Raw genomic sequence first — 16305 nt, 5'->3', positions numbered from 1 at the left:
GTTGAGGCTTTTGTTGATCCTTCCATGAGAAATTTGGATGATTTCTCCATGATAAATTATAGGTGTTTCCATAAGGTTCACCCATGTAATTTACCTCTGCCATTGCAGGGTTCTCAGGATCATAAGCTTCTTCTTCAGAAGATGCCTCTTTAGTACTGTTGGATGCATTTTGCCATCCATTCAGACTTCGAGAAATCAAGTTGACTTGCTGAGTCAACATCTTGTTCTGAGCCAATATGGCATTCAGAGCATCAATTTCAAGAACTCTCTTCCTCTGAGGTGTCCCATTATTTACGGAATTTCTCTCAAAAGTGTACATGAACTGGTTATTTGCAACCATGTCAATAAGTTCTTGAGCCTCTGCAGGCGTTTTCTTTAGGTGAATGGATCCACCTGCAGAATGGTCCAGTGACATCTTAGAGAACTCAGATAGACGATAATAGAATATATCTATCATGGTCCATTCTGAAAACATGTCAGAAGGACATCTTTTGGTCATCTGCTTGTATCTTTCCCAAGCTTCATAGAGGGATTCACCATCTTTTTGTTTGAAGGTTTGAAAATCCACTCTAAGCTTGCTCAGCTTTTGAGGAGGAAAGAACTTAGCCAAGAAGGCCGTGACCAGCTTATCCCAGGAGTCCAGGCTATCTTTAGGTTGAGAGTCCAACCATGTTCTAGCTTTGTCTCTTACAGCAAAAGGGAAAAGCATGAGCCTGTAGACTTCAGGATCTACTCTATTAGTCTTAACAGTCTCACAGATCTGCAAGAACTCAGTTAAGAACTGGTAAGGATCTTCTGATGGAAGTCCATGAAACTTGTAGTTCTGTTGCATTAGAGCAACTAATTGAGGTTTCAGCTCAAAATTGTTTGCTCCAATGGCAGGAATTGAGATGCTTCTTCCATCAAACTTGGAAGTAGGTGTAGTATAATCACCAAACATCCTTCTTGCATTATTGTTGTTGGGTTCGGCTGCCATCTCCTTTTCTTGTTCGAAAAATTCAGCAAGGTTGTCTCTGGATTGTTGTAATTTAGCTTCTCTTAGTTTCCTCTTCAGAGTCCTTTCAGGTTCTGGATCAGCTTCAACAAGAATGCCTTTTCCTTGTTCCTACTCATATGAAAGAGAAGAGAACAGAAAAAGAAGAGGAATCCTCTATGTCACAGTAAAGAGGTTCCTTATTATTAGTAGAATCAGAAAGGGAATAAGGGTGAATAAGAATGAATAGTTTGAATAAAGGGTAAAGGTAGAGGTAGTGAATTGAGGTGAAGAGAAGTGTTAGTAAATAAATAAATAAATAGAATAAGATGAGAGAGGGAGAAATTTTTGAAAAATAAATTTTGAAAAGGAGTTAGTGATTTTCGAAAATTAAGATAAGAAATAAAATTAAAATTAAAATTTAAAACAATTAATTAATTAAAAAAAGAATTTTTGAAAAAGAGGGAGGTATTTTCGAAAATTAGAGAGAGAAAAGTAGTTAGGTGGTTTTGAAAAAGATAAGAAACAAACAAAAAGTCAAATAGTTAGTTGAAAAAGATTTGAAAATCAAATTTGAAAAGATAAGAAGATAAGAAGTTAGAAAAGATATTTTAAAATCAAATTTTTGAAAAAGATATGATATAAAAGATAAGATAAGATAGATTTAATTTTTAAAATTAAAATTAATTACTTGACTAACAAGAAACTAAAAGATATGATACTAGAATTTAAAGATTGAACCTTTCTTAACAAGAGAGTAACAAACTTCAAAATTTTGAATCAATCACATTAATTGTTAGTGTAATTTTAGAAAATCATGAAATACTATTAAGAAAAAGATTTTTGAAGAATAATTTTTTTTAAATTTTCGAAAATAAATAAAAAAATGAAAAAGATTTGATTTTTGAAAAAGTTTTAATAAGATAAGATTTTTAAAATTTGAAAATTTGACTTGACTTACAAGAAACAACTAATTTTAAAAATTTTTGACTAAGTCAACCCAAATTTTCGAAATTTTGAGAGAAAAAAGGAAAAGATATTTTTTTGATTTTTGAATTTTTTTAATTATGAGAGAGAAAAACATAAAAAATGACTCACTACATGAAAATTATGAATCAAAACACATGATGCATGCAAGAACACTATGAATGTCAATATGAACACCAAGAACACTTTGAAGATCATGATGAACATCAAGAACATATTTTTGAAAAAATTTTGATGCAAAGAAAACATGCAAGACACCAAACTTAGAAATCTTTAATGCATGGACAATATGAATGCAAAAATGCACATGAAAAATAATAAAAGATACAAAACAAGAAAACATCAAGATCAAACAAGAAGACTTACCAAGAACAACTTGAAGACCATGAAGAACACTATGAATGCATGAATTTTCGAAAAATGCAAGAAAAAATTTTAAAGCATGCAATTAACACCAAACTTAAAATTTGACTCAAGACTCAAACAAAAAGCACAAAATATTTTTGGTTTTTTTTTTATGATTTTATGATTTTTTTTTGTATTTTCTCTTAATTTTTCGAAAAACATATAGGAAAAAATAAAATAAGAAATTCAAAATTTTTAATAAGAATTCCAGGAATCTTTCAATGTTAGCCTAAAGCTCTAATCCAAGGGTTGGGCATGGCTTAATAGCCAGCCAGCTTTAGGATATAAATCAGTCATACAACAGCTGATATATCAATTAACTTGCCTCTATGCTGATGGTTGGAAGCCTCAATCCAAAAGAATTTGGATATGGCTTTACAGCCAGCCAGGCTTCAACATGCTTCATGAAACACTAGAATTCATTCTTAAAAATTTAGAATAATTTTCGAAAACAGATGAGAAATATATTTTTTTTTCGAAAAAAGGGATAAATTTAAAGAAAAATATTTTTGAAAACTTTTTTGAAAAGAAAAATAAAAAAGAAAATTACCTAATCTGAGCAACAAGATGAACTGTCAGTTGTCCATACTCGAACAATCCCCGGCAACGGCGCCAAAAACTTGGTGCACGAAATTGTGATCATCAACAATGGCGCCAAAAACTTGGTAGCGCTTTCAAACGTGAATCACACTTAGTCACAACTCCGCACAACTAACCAGCAAGTGCACTGGGTCGTCCAAGTAATACCTTACGTGAGTAAGGGTCGATCCCACAGAGATTGTTGGTATGAAGCAAGCTATGGTCACCTTGTAAATCTCAGTCAGGCGGATAATAGATAGTTATGGATTTTCGGATAGTAAAAAATAATAAACACGAAATAAAGATAGAGTTACTCATGTAATTCAATGGTAGAAATTTCAGATAAGTACAAGGAGATGCTGTGTCCTTTCTGAATCTCTGCTTTTCTACTGCCTTCCTTCAATCCTTCTTACTCCTTTCCATGGCAAGCTGTATGTAGGGCATCACCGTTGTCAATGGCTACATCCCATCCTCTCAGTGAAAATGGTCCAAATGGTCTGTCACAGCACGGCTAATCATCTGTCGGTTCTTGATCATGTCGGAATAATATCCATTGATCCTTTTGCATCTGTCACTACGCCCAACAATCGCGAGTTTGAAGCTCATCACAGTCATTCAATCCCGGAATCCTACTCGGAATACCACAGACAAGGTTAAACTTTCCGGATTCCCATGAATGCCGCCATCAATTCTAGCTTATACCACGAAGATTTTGCTTAAGGAATCCAAGAAATATGCGCCCGGTCTAAGGTAGAACAGAAGTGGTTGTCAGTCACGCGTTCATAGGTAAGAATGATAATACGGATCATCACATTCATCATGTTGAAGTGCAATGAATATCTTAGAATAAGAATAAGTCGAATTGAATAGAAAATAGTAGTAATTGCATTAAAACTTGAGGTACAGCAGAGCTCCACACCTTTAATCTATGGTGTGTAGAAACTCCACCGTTGAAAATACATAAGTGATAAAGGTTCAGGCATGGCCGAATAGCCAGCCCCCAAAACGTGATCAATAGTCTCCTCAGATGAATAATAAAATAAAACTGAGACCAAAGATGAAAATACAATAGTAAAAAGTTCTATTTATACTAAACTAGTTACTAGGGTTTACAAAAGTAAGTAATTGATGCATAAATTCACTTTCGGGGCCCACTTGGTGTGTGCTTGGGCTGAGCCTGATCTTTACACGAGTTGAGACTTATCTTGGAGTTGAACGCCAAGTTGTAAAGTGTTTTTGGCGTTCAACTCTGGTTCGTGACGTGTTTCTGGCGTTTGACTCCAGAATGGAGCATGGAACTGGCGTTGAGCACCAGTTTACATCGTCTAATCACGAATAAAGTATGGACTATTATATATTGCTGGAAAGCTCTGTAGCTCCAGAAAATCCATTTCGAGTGCAGGGAGGTCAGAATCCAATAGCATCAGTAGTCCTTTGTCAGCCTTTTATTAGAGTTTTGCTCAGGTCCCTCAATCAGCCAGAAATTACCTGAAATCACAGAAAAATACACAAACTCATAGTAAAGTCCAGAAATGTGAATTTAGCATAAAAAATAATGAAAACATCCCTAAAAGTAGCTAGATCCTACTAAAAACTACCTAAAAACAATGCCAAAAAGCTTATGAATTATCCGCTCATCAAATACCGTATCTATTTTAAAAAAAATTAATATTAGGATAAAAGAATTTCAGGAAGACAATTATAGAGGAACACAAAGAGAGAGAGAAAGAAACAGAGAGAGATAGAGAGAGAGTGAGTGATAGAGAGGGAGGTGCAAATTTTGAGTTTAGAGAGGCAAAAGTTAAGGAGAATTGAATAAAACTAACTGATTCAGAAAATTCATAGTTTCCTACATATCAGGGTTGATCAAAACTCGGGAAATATTGATCACATTTTGGAGACTGACTTTATCTACAAATCAGAGAAGACAATAAGAAGAAATTAATTCATAAAGAAACTATTCATTCGTATAAAAAAATATTTAAACAAATCAAACAGAGACATGTGCAACATGGACAACTCTTCACCTCCATTGACTTTGATCTTGAAAGATTGCAGAATTACAATAGGTGGTCTCTGGTACCTTTTCAAAGTATTCATGTCTATAAGAGCAGGACAATAACCAACAAAATTGCAGGAGATTTTCTTCCTGGGTAATGATTACAAGAAAAGATGGACAACAATAGAATAATTCAAGAGTAGTAAAAAAAAAGAAAAACAGACACAAGGTAATTTAAAAAAGGATCAGAAACAGAAACATAATTGATACCCATCAGCAAAAACTTCAAGGGTTAGAACTTTCAATATCTTTCCATTGCACTCAACATCCCTTCTCTTTTTCAATCCTCAAAGGACCCCGACGAAATCTGTTTAGTAAAATTATAGAAGACAAGATTAAACCTCAGATAGAATACCGTGAGACATTTGGTTGAATTTTTATTAACATCAATTTAAATACCTTTATAATGGTTCATATTTGAAAAAGTGAAACTTACCTATTAAGTACTCATAATCAATGCACTTCTGAAGAATCTGGTCCATAGAAGTTAGACTTAAACCAGGGTTAGGTATGACTGTACTTGCAGCTGCAACAACAGAGGTACTACACTTGAAAAGGATGCGAGAAACCGATGTCTTGTAACCTTCACCAATCCATGATTAGGTATCACTTTGAAGTCGGAAATAATGAATACATCTCCTTCTTTTAATTGATCAATAAAAGTTGGGATCAAATCATCCTCAACAGTTGCTTGGATCATGTGGTGCTGAAAAAAAAAAAAAAGAAAAAAAATCTCAGCCTTTATAAATATTATACCATGAGACATTACATGCTGAAAATTATCACATATACAATTTTAAAAAAACAGAACTTAGTTAAATAAAAAGTGAGTTTTTGATAGAACATACACACACACACACACACACATACACACATATTCACCTGCTTATCCATCAAGACCATGTGTAAGAGTTTCTGCATATTTTCATTAACAATCATAGCATCTTCCCAAATGGTCAAGATCTTAGCCTCAATACTCCAAGCTTCCTTCCATGGAGAGATTTTCACAAGAGCATCAATAGCAAGACTCATCTTATAAATAGTAGAGATGAAAGAATGTAGATGAAAAAAAAAACAGAAAGCAAAATGTTGGCAAGAGAAAACTGTGTCGGATCTGAGTATTATCTCAATGGAAAGGAATGCAAAAGAAGAAAAGCAAGTAAGGAACAAGTGATAGCTTTTGAGAGATCAGCACAATACTCCATTACCTCATCACTACTTAAAGTAGAGAAATGAGCAACTCTGTAATGCAAAGCTTGTAGAATACGTTTCTATTGAAGTCCTTGCATAGATTGATTGATTAATTGACATATGACATTAAATGTATCCATACCTAATTAAATTACATATACTCATACCTCTATATATAGCTATGTCATATCAACCTATCTATGAATCTATATACATCTATCTATCTATATATCTATAAACAAATTATACCTGTTGATTCATGCGATCTTTGACTATATAATTATAATGTTTCCCATCAATATGAGTGGCGAGATAGAACACATGATCAAGATTCACCCAAACAAAAAGAAAATAAAAGCTACAAACTTTTAACAATCATGCCCAAGAGCTCAGCTGGAACTCCAAGAGAGCTGAAAAAGAAAGTAAAAACTATACCCAAAAAAAAAGATAAATTTGAAACCAACCCACACTAATTCAAAATCAACAAATCACTTGTTTTGTCGTCGATAATTTTGTTTTTAACCTAAAACAAAAATGAATATAAAAAATGGTATCCCTTTTTCAAATTGTTCTCTTTTAAATATAGTAGAGCTCCCAATAACAACAGACTTTGGAGATATTTCAATTCAAGAAATGTTGACATCCTAGTTTGATTCTTATCAGCATAGATTTTAAGGACACTATTTTCCTAAGACCAAACACGGAAAAAAAACCTACAACGGAAAACAAGTATACTGTCCCAAGAGCCCCTGTGTAAACGGTATAGTCCCTTGCATGCTTCCACTTGAAACCCTTGTCTCCTTCACTACCTGAACACACTCACAAAGAAACCAAATAACCCAAAACAGCTGGTGAGAAAAATGAAAAAACCGATCACAATTGAACATAGTTTCTACACAAATAGCTTAGAAGAAAAATTATTTAACTTAACTTTCTTGCAAATTTTTCGACCCCAACTCGATTTTCAGTGGAACTCGGTTGCAAATTTAGATCTAAAACCAACTGCATTCTCAATTAATCTCTTACACATTTTTATCTACCAATAGATTACAGTATAAAAATTAGTAAATTAGAATTCTATTTGAAAGAAAAGCAAACAAATTATAGAAAACACGATGATGATAGGAATACTGTTCTGAGGGGATTTGAGATCGAAAATGTCGATCAAAGTGGGTAACCTTGATGCACAATTTTCTGACAGAGAGAAAACTCGGATAATCCAAGAAACGATCCAGAAACACAAACTGCATGGGGATAAAGAAAACTGGGTTGACGATGGTGACGGATGAATCGGGGTCACAACAACCACAGAGAAGATCAAGGCAGGAACGCGAGAGTGGCAACAGCTAGCAAAAGGAGAAAAGAGAAAGATAGGGCTGAGGTCTCGGTAAAGAAGGAGAAAGTTTTGAGGAAGATGACTTCTAATGTTTCAACCCATTGAGCACCGAACAAAGTAATGAAACTAAAATAAACCAATACTAAAGATTCCAAGATTATTATAATCGATAAGATTAATCCAATACTATTGTAATTAAAAGCAAATAAAACCAGCAACAATGAAAGCTCATCCTTAAACACTCCTTGTTAAGTATGGAGTGTTGCACATTTTGTTAATTCGTTAAATATGAACTCTTTATTTATTATATTTTATTTGAATGGTCTGGATTTAAAAACCTAACCTGTTAATCAGGTTTACCATTTTTTTTATGTTTTAGATTCTTTTATAAGTTTCAGATATTAGCTTGAAGTCCAAAACAGAAATAAAATAGTATATAAATATTAAAAGCAACATATCTGTACAACAAAAGAAATTACTGGTCTTTAAAACTAAAATAAATAATACATGAAAAAAAGTTAAAAATCTATGTACTAAATTATCGAAAAAGTATATATTAAAATCTTAAAAAAATTAATATTAAATATATATTACGTATATAATATGACAATTTAAATAAATTTTGTTCTGTCTATAACAAAATTATAATATTAAATGTAAATACAATAATAGAAGCTTTTGTGTTCTATAAAATAATATTTAAAATATATATTATTTTGTATTATAGCTTTAGTGATTGATCAGACGGCTGACGGTACAAAATATAAATAATAAAGATTAAATGAGGTTTACTATGAAAGAGTTCATACTGCAAGCACACTAGGATCAACAGGAAATTCTTCTTCTATCCTGAGAAATGCTTCAGAACAGGTTTTTCCAAATAGTTTTGTTGCCACATTATCAAGTAGAACAAACAAAACAGCACATCCACCATGCTGAATCTTTACCCGAATCCCATATCTAACACAATTAACAACCAAGAATGATAACTAAAACCAAAAAATCTGCTTAACAACACATAGAGTGGCACATAACAAAGAACTACCAAAAAATCCAAAAGATTATTAATTAATCTATTCCATAATAAAGTTACATATGAAGCTCACTTGACCATAACATGTTCAACACATGAACCACAAGCATCACAAAGGTAGAGTTCCTCATGCTCAACAACGGCATGACCACACACACATGTGTAGTACCACCAATCTGGTTCATCCATAACTTCCTTAATCGTCCCAATAACAAAGTAATGAGAATCCTGTAAAATTTTAAAAACAATGATATACTATACAATAATGATTAACAAACCAGATTACAAAACCCAAGACTCATGTTTAAGAAATTCAAGTTTAAGTATTAAATGAAGAGTTTGCCAATCTAAAATAGTACCCCATTATTTGAATGAAGATCTTGAATATTACTGATCTCTTTAGGATTGAAATAATCACCATCAACTTTAGAAACTAAGTATCCAAGGTCATTGGTCACAAGTCTTGAGAATCCATAACTGGCTACACTAAATCTACACACAAGATACAATAACTAATCTTCATAACACAAAACATATACATGAATACCAATAAAATAAGCATAGCAGATTGTAGGTTTTCAATATTTTTATCACAACTAACCTGTTTAGGAACTCAACAGACTCAAGAATGTCAGGATTAATGAATAACCTAGAGACATTTATCACATTCTGTAGGATTACCCCACCTGCATGCAAGAATCCTATTCTATTAGCTAGAAAACATTTTTAAGTTAAAAGGTCAAAAAACAGAAAAGTAAATATTAGAGTAAAAATTCGCTGAATATGCCTGAAACTAACCTTCAATTGCTTTGATTTTAAAAGACTCGAGGACAATCAGCGGAGATCTTGGATATTTTTGTAAGTTATCATATTCTAACAGATCACAAGCATTTCCAAACACATTATTGTACCCTTTTGCTGAACAGATAAGTTTCAAAAGATCAAAAGGATCTAACTAAATACTGGAAGAAAAAAATAGAATTAATAGAAGATAACTACTGATATGGGAGAAAGTCAGAGAGATATTACGCATCAGTAAAGACTTCTAGCACCACTGCTTTGATCAGCTTCCCATATGATGCTACATCTCTTTCTTTTCAAACACCAGTAATGATCCCAACAAAGTCTAATAATTAGATTGAAACATATAAAAATTTGAAACAGAAACCACACTTTTTAAAACATAATACTATGATAGTAAAAGGGAAGAGCAAGAAACTTATACGAACCAATGAGGAAATTATCGTCCTTTGTCATTTGATCAATTTCATCTATGGATGCAAAACACAAACCCGAATGAGGTATCCTTGGAGATACCACAGAAACAACAGAGGTCTTGTATTGGAACAAAAGTCTGAACCGATGTTTCGTCACTCTGTTCAAACCAGTATTTGGTACAACTGTAAAATGGGTCATCAAGTACACATCCCCTTCATTTAGAGACACCGCAAAATTTGATATAAGCTGATCTCTAATGGTTGCTTGGATCTTGTGTTACTTCAGTTGAAAAAAAATGCTTCATATTTTGAATTTATTAACTTATTTAGGTATCCAAACAGCATAAAAATACTTGATTAAAAAAATAAAACAACAAAAACATATCAGTTTCCAACCTTCCCTTCTGCATATTAAAAAAAAAGAAAACTTGCAACAACCTAAGCAAATGCTAACATAAAATGCTAACATAAAATAAAACTGACCTTCTCATATATTAAGACCATTTGCAACATATTTTGAGAAGGATCCAAAGTAGGATTCTTGTGGTACCACAACTTCACAACTTTAACGATTCTATCCACGGAGTGATTTTCTCCACCAGATCAACACAGTTATTCATTCCCAACATATGTAGGATAAGAACACCAAAAGAAGAAAATATACAGAGAAAACTTCAGAACTAAGATGAGAAGATAAACACATGAGTTGGAGTTATAAACTCCCAAAGTTAAGAAACACTAAAACTTACAATGTAAGCTTCACATATGGGACAGAGATAGACTAATAGGCATATATAGATTGATATGGCTACATGATGCATGAAAATTTGTCTCTCAACAAATTTCCCTTCGGCAAGTATACCGAATTGTCGTCAAGTAAAACTTACAATAGAGTGAGGTCGAATCCCACAGGGATTGATTGGTCAAGCAACTTTAGTTAGAAGAATATGCTAGTTGAGCTAAACAGAATTGAGATTGAGATGCAGAAATTTAAATGACTAGAAAGTAAATAACAGAAATTAAAGTGCAGAATCTTAAATGGGGAGTTGGGGTAATGAGCAGGAAATTAAATGGCAGAAAGTAAATAGAATGGGTAAGATCAGAAATGGGGAGATCATTGGGTTTAGGAGATGTTGCATTCTCCGGATCAAGTTCATTCTCATCTCTTCCTCAATCAATGCATTCATTAATCTCCTTGGCAATCTTAAGTGATTGGATCCCAATTCCTTGGCAATCCAATCTCTCTAAGCTTGAACAATTGCCCAATTCCTTGATTTAATTGCTCATGGGAAGAGATGAAAGTGTGGTCACTGATTATACCACATGTATTTCCAAATCAAAGTGTTTAAAGGATTAAATGTCACAATATCCATCCAAACGCCAAATTAGTCCAACATGAGAAAGCATTTCTAGCATGATTTCCTCATCCCTTTTCCAAGGTTCAAAGGAGATCCAACTATGGAGAGTTTCTTTTCCAAGACAACTAACCAATTGAATTAAGATCGAAAGCTTTCTAGTAAGATCAAGAGAAAACAAAGAAGAAGAAGAATAAAAACTATAATTGATCCATCAAATTACAACAGAGCTCCCTAACCCAATGATAGAGGTTTAGTTGTTCATAGCTCTAGGAATTGAAAATGGTAGAAAAGAAGAATCCATCCTAGAAGTACAGAAAAATAAATATGCAGAGAGTAGTTCCCAAAAGTGCTAAGCTTCTCTCTAGTTCAAAACTACTCCTATATATACTACTCCTCATGATCTTCTAGTGAGTTCTTCAAGTCTTGGATGTGGGCTCTGGACCTTGAGTTGAAGCAATTCTCATCTTTAGTGGGCCCAGCTTGCAGAGAAATATGAATTAGGCTTGGGCATTTAGTGAGATTAACGTTGAGTAACATTTTGGGTGCGAGGACGTTAGTGGCATTCACTTTTTCCACTAACGTTCCACCCTTTTATACCCACGTTAATTCCAACGTTAGTAATATTAACGTGAATACTAACGTTTCTTACTCAATCCTTGGCCAACGTTAATGAGACTCACTTTTCCCATTAACGTTGGCTTATGCCCCTTTTTGCAAACGTTAATGGGAATCACTTTTCCCATTAACGTTGCTTGCCTCTTGCCCCTACGTTAGATCTCACGTTAGCTTGGCTAACGTAGCTCTTAACGTGGGTATCTATCACCTTTGAGAGCGTTAGTGATACTCACCTTTGTCACTAACGCTCTGGTGCACGAAATTGTGATCACTACTTTTCACAACTCAAATAATCCCTAGTAATGGCCCCAAAGACTTGGTGCTCAATACCATGGCATAAACACAACTAACCAGCAAGTGCACTGGGTCGTCCAAGTAATAAACCTTACGCGAGTAAGGGTCGATCCCACGGAGATTGTTGGTATGAAGCAAGCTATGGTCATCTTGTAAATCTCATTCAGGCAGACTCAAGTGGTTATGAATGATATATGAATAAAACATAAAGATAAAGATAGAGATACTTATGCAATTCATTGGTGAGAACTTCAGATAAGCGAATGGAGATGCTTTGTCCCTTCCGTCTCTCTGCTTTCCTACTGTCTTCATCCAATCCTTCTTACTCCTTTCCATGGCAAGCTGTATGTTGGGCATCACCGTTGTCAATGGATACAGTCCCGTCCTCTCAGTGGAAATGTTCAACGCACCCTGTCACGGCACGGCTATCCAGCTGTCGGTCCTCGATCATGTCGGAATAGAATCCAGTGATTCTTTTGCGTCTGTCACTAACGCCCCACAATCGCGAGTTTGAAGCTCGTCACAGTCATTCAATCATTGAATCCTACTCAGAATACCACAGACAAGGTTTAGACCTTCCGGATTCTCTTGAATGCAGTCATCAATTCTAGCTTATACCACGAAGATTCTGATTAAAGAATCCAAGAGATATCTACCCAATCTAAGGTAGAACGGAGGTGATTGACGGTCACACGTTCATAGGTGAGAATGATGATGAGTGTCACGGATCATCACATTCATCAAGTTGAAGAACAAGTGATATCTTGGAACAAGAACAAGCTGAATTGAATAGAAGAACAATAGTAATTGCATTAATACTCGAGGTACAGCAGAGCTCCACACCTTAATCTATGGTGTGTAGAAACTCCACCGTTGAAAATACATAAGAACAAGGTCTAGGCATGGCCGAATGGCCAGCCTCCCAAAGAGGGTTCAATCATAAAAACATGATCAAAAGATGAAAAATACAATAGTAAAGGGTCTTATTTATAGGGAACTAGTAGCTTAAGAATTACAAAGGTGAGTAAAAGACATAAAAATCCACTTCCGGGCCCACTTGGTGTGTGCTTGGGCTGAGCATTGAAGCATTTTCGTGTAGAGACTCTTCTTGGAGTTAAACGCCAGCTTTTGTGCCAGTTTGGGCGTTTAACTCCCATTCCTGTGCCAGTTCCGGCGTTTAACGCCGGGCATTCTTGAGCTGATTTGGAACGCCGGTTTGGGCCATCAAATCTCGGGCAAAGTATGAACTATTATACATGCTGGAAAGCCCAGGATGTCTACTTTCCAACGCCGTTGAGAGCGCGCCAATTGGGTCTCTGTAGCTCCAGAAAATCCACTTCGAGTGCAGGGAGGTCAGAATCCAACAGCATCTGCAGTCCTTTTCAGTCTCTGAATCAGATTTTTGCTCAGGTCCCTCAATTTCAGCCAGAAAATACCTGAAATCACAGAAAAACACACAAACTCATAGTAAAGTCCAGAAAAGTGAATTTTAACTAAAAACTAATAAAAATATAATAAAAACTAACTAAAACATACTAAAAACATACTAAAAACAATGCCAAAAAGCGTATAAATTATCCGCTCATCACGCTCCAATTGCCTTAAGTCCCTACGCCACGTTAACTAAGTTAACGTGGCTCTTAACGTAGTGATGAAGCCATCTCCCAACGTTAGTGACAAAAGTGAGTGTCACTAACGTTGGTTCTTTAAATTCAACTCCACGTTAACTTTCACGTTAACAATCTTAACGTGAGAGTTAACGTAGGCAATACTAATGATCCAATGTTAGTGACAAAAGTAAGTGTCACTAACGTTGGCGTTGTTGATCCTCTTCCATGTTAGAGTTCACGTTAACTAAGTTAACGTGACTCTTAACGTGGGGCATTGCCTAGTTTCCCAACGTTAGTAGTGTTCACTTTTACCACTAACGTTGTGGAGAAAATTTTATTGGAGTTCATGTTTTTCGTTAACGTGGAGTCCTCTTTTTCTTCTACGTTAAGTACCACGTTAACTTAGTTAACGTGGTTCTTAACGTAAGCTATGAATGGCTTCACAGGCGTTATTGGTGATCACTTTTCTCATTAACGTTGCAAGCTCTTTGCCATCCCACGTTAGTAGTCACGTTAACTAAGTTAACGTGAATGCTAACGTGGTTCTTCCATGCTTCATTTTTCCTGAAATCAACCAATTAAAGTACATCAAAACTCTATCCAAAGTCATGAGATTATGCATCATCAAGTTATCATGCAATTCTGGCAAAAATCTCATGAAATCATGCAAAATTCACAATAGTTGCTTAGATGAAGGTGTAAGTGTATTTTCACCCAAAACTTGCCTTATTCACTTGGAATATGCATGAAACTATCCTAAAACAGTAAAGAAAAGGTCAGTAAAACTGGCCTAGATGCCCTGGCATCAGAACACCAAACTTAAAGCTTGCTTGTCCCTAAGCAAGTACTGAAGCATAAGAAAAATGAAATGAAAGAACAAGAAGATAAAATGGAAGTAGCATTCCTGGTTCATGGAGTTTCATGCATAGCAACTTAGGTTCTTTCCTTTTAGGTTTCAAGCCTTTATCAAATCCCTAGTCACTCTCTTGATTGCATCCCTTGAGGCTTCTTTCTTATTAATCCTTCTCTTTTTTTTTTTAAAGTTTATTTTTCTTTTTGCTAGGTGCTTTGTAAGAGGGCGACTCTTTATGATAAGCTTTCAGCCAACACCCCCAAACCAGTTGGTTTTAGGGTGCTAGGTGTTAAGACACCCCTAAGGACTTACTCTCTCAAGTCTCTTTCCCTCATACATACACACCACAGGCACATGGTTTATTATTCTTCTTTCTTGAGACCTTGGTGTCCAGCACCTCTTTGGGTTACTAAGTGCTCTGTAACAAGAGTTACTCTTGATAGTGGACTTTCAGCTGATAATCCTGGATTAGTTAATCCAAGTTACCAAGTGATAAGGCACCCCTAAGAGCTTATTCATCCAAGTATATCCTATGTACATAAAGACCACAGACACATGCCTCAATTTTGAAACCTTTGGTGCCTAGCATTGTTTCTTATTGTGTTCCCTTTCTTATTTTCACTTGTGTTACTCTTTTTTCTTTTCTTGTTAGGATCTTATTGGTTAGCTAGCCTCAAAGAATGTGTCTCAAACATAGGACTTAGGATGGATAGTTGCTTTCTTTCCTTTCTTGGTGAACCAACCTAGCTTACTAATCATCCTACCACAAACATTCAGAATGCACTTCACAAAATGGCTCTACTCTTGTTCTTCCCATAACATTTTCTTTTAGATAAACTTAGAGAGATAAGCATACAAGTAAGGAAGATGAAAGTGAGCATTCAAGACATTAGGCTCAGTAACATAGACCTAAGCAATGAAACTTAAATGCATAATTGAAAATCCTAAGCTACCATGGAAGCATGTTCTATTTCATACATGATTTTCCTTATTTAAAGCTTTGAAAAAAGAAGGTAAACTAAGAAGGAACTTCACCACCTTTCACTTGTTGGTCTGCTCATTCTCTGAGATTGATTAATTTCCTACAACACTATTGAAAGTTGCTTGTTCTCCAAGCACTTGAAAAAGGGTCAGTATGCCTGTGTGCTCGTGGGCTTCAGAACTTAACTTGGTGTATGAACACCAAACTTAGTTCTTTGCTTACTTGACAATTTGGATGCATGTAAGAACCTTGTGTGCTTTTTATTAAGAATAACTATGGGCTAAAAAGATAATCTATGTTTTAGAGGTTAAGCCTCTGTCAAGTAAGTTCTCTAATTGCTAGAGGAATGCTTCATCACCAAGGGTTGCACTGCACTCTTCGTCTGGAATTTTGGTGGAACACCAAACTTAGAGCCCTATATTCACCCTTGAATTGTTTTTGGGTGTGCAACACCAAACTTATCTCCTCACACTATAGAGAATTTAACTTGAAAAAAAAATTTATTGAAAGACTTATGAGAAAAGGATTACCTCAGGTTGGGTTGCCTCCCAACAAAGCACTTTTTTAGCATCGCTAGCTCGACGATTCTTCCCTTAGTTGAGGTTATACTTCTGTTGGGGAGTCTCCCCCATGCTGCCCAAGTAATGTTTGAGTCTTTGTCCATTCACAGTGAATCTTCTCTTTGAGCCTTCTTCCATTACTTCTATGTGTCCATAGGGTGAGACTTTTATGACTAGAAAGGGTCCGGACCATCTTGATTTGAGTTTCCCAGGAAAGAGTTTCAATCTAGAGTTGTAGAGAAGTACATGTTGC

At 35.1% G+C, this 16305-nt stretch overlaps 1 non-coding gene across 1 annotated transcript; it reads left to right on the top strand.

The window, feature by feature from the left end:
- The first annotated feature begins 473 nt into the window (after window positions 1–473).
- Window positions 474–577, top strand: LOC130978709 (small nucleolar RNA R71). The gene has a single exon (XR_009086327.1). It is a non-coding gene; the product is annotated as a small nucleolar RNA R71 (small nucleolar RNA).
- The last annotated feature ends 15728 nt before the right edge of the window (window positions 578–16305 follow it).

Source organism: Arachis stenosperma, chromosome 4, assembly GCF_014773155.1.
Source record: "Arachis stenosperma cultivar V10309 chromosome 4, arast.V10309.gnm1.PFL2, whole genome shotgun sequence".
Classification (NCBI taxonomy): domain Eukaryota; kingdom Viridiplantae; phylum Streptophyta; class Magnoliopsida; order Fabales; family Fabaceae; genus Arachis; species Arachis stenosperma.
Note: the sequence above shows the minus strand (reverse complement) of the source record. Positions and strands in the feature narration are given on the sequence as shown.